Genomic DNA, 6227 nt, shown 5'->3' with positions numbered 1-6227 from the left:
TTTTCTAAGCTATGTGCTAATTCTGAGTAATACATTTTTAGAAATAAATCTATCAACTTCTCTTATTTATGCCTTTGAGGACTTAATGAAGCAAAATAATTGCAAGTTGAATGATATGTTGCCAGATAACGTTAGTCATTTCAGTATTCTCAGGCATTACAATAGTCCTGCTAAATAAAATTTTTAAAGTCTAAATTGATTTTATTTTATTCTCAATTTACAATGTTTTTTCTCATTATTTTTGGATCCTGGAATCTAAGATGCCACTAAAAATTGTCTAGAATACCCTGCTAAATAACTTTCTAAAAGGCACAGGTCAAATAATATATGCAGGTCCCATAGTCTTTGCAGTATCCAATGTATCTTTTCACAGAAACGAATTCTGTTGGTTTACTTCCTGACAATGACTGCAGATTTTCCTTAATTCAAACAAACTTCCTATTGCCAGTTTAGTTTTTTTCTTCCATGATTTTTATTCTGCATAGAAATTGACAATGTAATACAGTTCTTTGGCTGGCATAAATGAATCCAGCCCTTTAAAAAGACAGTGGCCTTTCATCAGTTTAAAATCAGCACAATGGGAGCTGAAGCAGATCTCATTATTCAGAAGCCTGGAGTCTGGTTTGTGCTGAGTGAGAGAAAACAGCTCATACATTTAAGTCAATCGTTGCCAACACGATGCTGTTGGTTTTTGCACAAAAAGGACCGGCACGTTTAATTAAGCACTGAGGATTTCAGTAAGCATTATAGAAATTTTGAAACAACCTAGATCAAGGAAAGGACACGGCTGTGGAAAGGTCGCTGGTCAGATGAAGCACGTAATCTGATGTGTAGTTCTTAGTATTACTTTCTTGATCAGCCTTGTATGAAGGCCAAAATCTAAAACCACAGTTTTTGCATTTTGCAATAAGAAATCTGTACAACAGCAAGAATATGAATCATAAATATAGAAGGCTAAGAATTTTATGCTTAACTTCTGTTAAGTTCTGTTAGAGAACTGCGTGGCACCCTATAATAAATATATCAGCAAAATATTTTGAGATTACTCAACATTGTATGTCTGCATGATCCTTTGGAAGAGATAAAAAGGGAAAAGTTTCAGTTTTCCCCATCTAGGTTTGGAAGAAAAAAGAGAATGATTTTTTATTATTTTTTTTTGGGGGGGGGCGGGGGGAGAAGTAAAGATATCATTGGTGGGCAAATTAAAATGGTAATACAATTCTATTCTTCATCCACTCTGAACCACATTTAACATGGCCCTGCATACAAGCTATACAAGCTATCCTTGTTGATAAAGAGTCAGTGTCTTCTCAACTAAAGTTGCAATTTTTTTTGCTCTGTTAATTTAACCAGAATCTCCCTAGACCTAATACTTTTCAACAATCCTAGCTCTTGCCAACACTGTAATTTAGATTTTAGTATAGTTATTCTGGAGGTATTCTAGTGGAGAATTGAAGGAATTGTTACAAGAAAGAGTTAGGTGTGACAGTATCTCTTTTTGTACAGTAAAATTCTGCTTATAGGCAATTGTTTTTTCTGTTCTTACCTTACAAAATTTGTGTGTCTTTTTAACAAGACTTATGTCTTAAAATAAACATTCTCCAATTAGGTTTTCCTGTTGCAATAAGAATAATTGTCAATGTCATTTGTTTCTTTCATAAGAAATTGCTGACATTATAGAATCTGGAAGTTTGGTACTTTGGAAAATAATATTTCCCTTGCCCATCAATAAACTAATTACCCATATTGGCAGTTTGTCAAAACTAGCCCATTGAGATTGATGTTTATCAAATTAAGATGCTTTACATCATTTGTTTTTCTCAATATAATTTAGCTAATCTATCAGTTGGGCCTCCATTAGTGTTTGACAAATATTGCAAGCTTATCTTAAAATCTGTAACTCATAATAGCTCATCACTATTAATTTTCATTATTCTTTCCCATTTGTCTGTGGCTAATTTTTCCTGTCTTATACAAAGTTTTCTTTTGTAGGATTTAGTTTGTACCATGTTACTGGGCATGAGAAGTACTTGCTTCTAGGGAATTTGCTACATGCCTTTGAGGTTCTTCTTTTGATTTCTCAGGGACTGGAGTAATTATAATATTAAGTTCTGACAGCTCTGATTAGTCTTCATACCAGTCCATCCCTCCCTTATCTGAGAAGAATGTTTATTCTCTGGTCAGCCTTTCTTCTTTTTAACAACTTGTAATTCTTTATTTGCTAGTAATTTTGTAAGATCACTAAACTTCAGTTCAAACTTTTCTTGAAGGCATTTTTTGTGTTTATTTGTGGTTTGTAGTCTTTAATCTATAGTGATTTATCATCTAGTGTGGATTGTTTTCACGGCCATCTGTCACTAAAATTCTCTGTGGATTGGCCCACTCATCTACACTTTCTTTCTCACTTAGGTGCTTTTGAAAGTCTTTCACTCAGTACACACATGTACCTGAGTGGCTTGCAGCATCATTTTTTAAATATAATGTTCATTAGGCCTCATTATTTGCATCCAACACAAGTTTGCTTAAAGATGTTCAGTACCCCTCTTTCTAGTCATACACACTCTAGGTCATTCAGGTGAGTGAGGAAAGGGATTATAAACCCCTTCAACAAGGAGGAGTAGAAGGAGAGCACTTCCTCAGATACACAACCTCTTATCCTAATGAAGTCAGAACTAACTGGGGGTAAGGGCCAAGACACAATGGGAGAGAAATATTCATATTCCCTCTGTAATTCTGATGTCCTGCCCAAACAGTTACATACTGATATTTGTGATATCTTGGTTCTTTTTTAGTGTTGGTATCATAATACATTCAAATTACATCATCCATCATTTGTCAAGTGCCCTGCAACAGCTACAGCCCTGCAACTAGTCTGGAAGAGTTTCCAGAACAACCACTTCCCACTCACACACCACCAACACAAAAAGTTCTTTCTAGCAGCCTTTACCTTTATCTAAAAGTGTAGTGCAAAAGGCAAAAAGGCATCAAATTCTAACTCTGATACCATAGCTTAGTGTAAAGCACAGAAAACCAACTCAAATATCATAATATAGTTTAAACCAGAACACAAGGATTTTGGAATGCTAGAAGCAGTAGAACCTACCTCACCGGCTCAACATTGTCTCTTTGTTCTTTTGTGTTTCAAAATGTCCTAGCCATGGTATGACATTCATAGAGTACACTTATGGAATCCAAGCAACCCTATGGTCTTTCAAATCATCCTTAGGCTACCAAAAATTGAACATTTTCAGTCTTGCATCACAAGCCCACAATTACATAACCTTGTCAAGCTCCATATTTTAAGCTATATAAACTCCTCAGCCCTCTACTCAGCTGTGAAGACAATTCTAAGTAACTTCTTTTCAGTTGTTAGAAATATACAAAGATTATTATTTTATCTTTTAAATGCTGGCAAAAGGTTTTTATTATTTGCTCATTTTTCCCCAGTGTTGCGACCACCGATATCTGGAATATGATCTACACCTAGTCTCTAAAAACTGAGACCTATTTTCTGTTATATCTTAATGCATAGTTTCCTAAAGAGAAAAAGACACTGAAGCTCACAGAAAACTTAAGACAGCTTGTATATAGTGTGTATATATATATATATAGCAACATACACAAAATAGTTTAAAGAGCAACAAATACGAGAAATAATGCAACTCCTGCTGGAAAGGTTTTCCTTATTGAACAGAAATACTTCGTTGTTGATTCAAACCAACACTTTCAAAAATAACAGAAAATTAATTTCAAAGCTCCACCATTTCCAAAAATCCCTTTGATTTAACACATCGATTTTGGAGACAATGCAACACAGAAAACAATTTACCATTTAGCAGTATTTTTTTGATGCACAGTCACAAAATAATTAGAATCCAATGCCTGCAAAAATTTAAAAGAAAAAAAAAGTACCTTGTTTTACATGTAAGTGTGTTTAGTTACTAAAACACAGAAAACTGGGAGCTTTTGTACTTACCCAACACATGATCTCTCTCCCCCTAGTGAGTGACCAGCTGCAGTCCTGGTTGATCCTGACCAGTCAGGTGATTTAACGTTTACCCAAGGCATTTTGGATTCTTTGATATGAAGTTCAGCAGCCCCCACAACACAACTTATGAGGATTGTCTCTATTTCTAGTAGTATTTGAGAATACAGTTTGGAAGCATTAGGTGAAAAACAGTATTTTATGGATTACCTATAATACACATTTATGGAAGAAGTAATTAATTTTCAATTAAGTATTCTTATGGGAGTTGAACAGCATTAATGGAGGAAAGACTTTTCTAGATTTGACTTTGTAAGAGGTGATACTGAAATACATAATATTTATCTTCATCAAAGCATCTTAGGCCAGGCTAGCATAAAGTACATTTTCACTGTATTCCACACAATCTTCAAAAAAATAAGTGACCATACAAACAGAAAGATGCAAAGAACAGGGAGAAGATGGGCTGAAATAGAAGTTGATGAATACTGTCTGTGATGTTTGTGTTTTTAATGTCCAACACTTACAGTCACTCCTAGAGCAATTAACATTGCAGCCACTTGAGCAAGATGTGAGGCCACATATGCATAGTAGAATTATGGCAAAGATAAATGACACATGGAGGCACTTCATTTCTACATTTAATGACCCAAAATTTTAGTTAAAAATAAATAGACAAGATCCAGAGGTAGAACTTGACAGACTTAAAGTGTAATGCCACAAATCATGCAAAGGAAGCTGTAAACAGGCACAAGACAATTCATTCTAAGTAAATTAGATCTAACGGAGGAATACTAGCCATGGCAGTGAACTGATCTCTTTTCTTAAGGAACATCATCAGCTAAAACAAGTTACATCTGATACAACCTGATTAAAATAAAAGGCACTTAGTGTATCTACACAGCAGTGTCAAAGATGATTTGGTCCTTTTTGTAAAATGGAACACAAGGAAAAAAAAAAAAAAAAAAAGGCAGCTTGATGTATATATACACAGAGATCAGCTAATTAGCTAAGTTCAGTGGAAAGCTCTGAAGCTCTAACTCACCCATAGCTATGACATTTTCATGGATATTGCTCCTATTGGGTCCTTAAAAGCAGAGCCAGCAGCATTCTTTCATAGCAAGATTGACAAAAATGCCAGCAGAAGCTTAAACTCTATGGCAGGTTTTCAGAGCTCACTTCCTCCATTTGTTTATGTGATTTCTTCAATTAACCTTTTAGACCCAGGACTTGATTATTTTAACTGCAGTTGTTAAAAGAAATAGTTGTTCAACAAGTGGAAGAATAGTTTTCATATAAGGTAAAAGATTGTGTCACCTGAGAAATCCAAACAATTCTGGCCATGAGATACAGAAAACAGATTCAATGTGGGGCTTGTAAAGTATGGAGTTTTGGGGGGTTGTTTTTTTCAATGTGTTGAAGTAATTTACATAAAATAGCAGCAATTTTCAGACTTCCATTAATTTCCAGAAGGACTGTGTGGCTTCAAATTTATAATGCCATCTGTATGAATATTTAGGTTGCCTAGATTTGCATTTTTTGTAGAGTTTTGTTGTGTAAGTACAATAAACTCGTAGATTCATTGATCACATTAGCTACATTATTACCCACCAATCTAAACATATCTGATTGTTTTTGCCTTAATTGATTTAGAGCAAAGCATTTGTACTTTGGTGTATTTGGATTTCTTTGTTTGATTGTTTGTTTTTTAATGATTACATTATGTTGCTCATGCAATGTATGTTATAAGATCATGTCAAGGGAAAACATTAACTAGGGTATTCAAAAAATCAGAAATTATCACAAACCATGAGAGAATACAATGGTTTTCATTTTAACTTCTGTTTTTCCCAGAAAGAGAGTCACTAATCAGTTTTTAGAGAGTTGGAATGTAGATATTTAGAAACCAAATAATCTCTCTCCTCTTACTACTTGCCAAAGTGCCTTGGTGTAGAATCAGGAGAGGAGGGACAGACATTTTAAAAATCAGACTTCAGGAACTCTGCAAATATATTAGGTCAATACCATTTTTTTCTGATGAACAAGTTAGCAATAGCTTATGACTTTATTTTCCTCTAGGTGCTTTAAAAATAAACTCTATTAATCATTGTAGCAATTTAGAAGATATTAAGTACACTGATCTGAACTACTTTTTTCCCTTCCTCCTATTATAAACATCAGTATGTTCTTGTTACAAGTGTTTGCCCTTTTCAAGGCCTCCAGGTATCACCCTGTCCTTCAC

Source organism: Chaetura pelagica, unplaced genomic scaffold, assembly GCF_000747805.2.
Source record: "Chaetura pelagica isolate M959 unplaced genomic scaffold, ChaPel_1.0 scaffold436, whole genome shotgun sequence".
Taxonomy (NCBI): Eukaryota; Metazoa; Chordata; class Aves; order Apodiformes; family Apodidae; genus Chaetura; species Chaetura pelagica.
Note: the sequence above shows the minus strand (reverse complement) of the source record.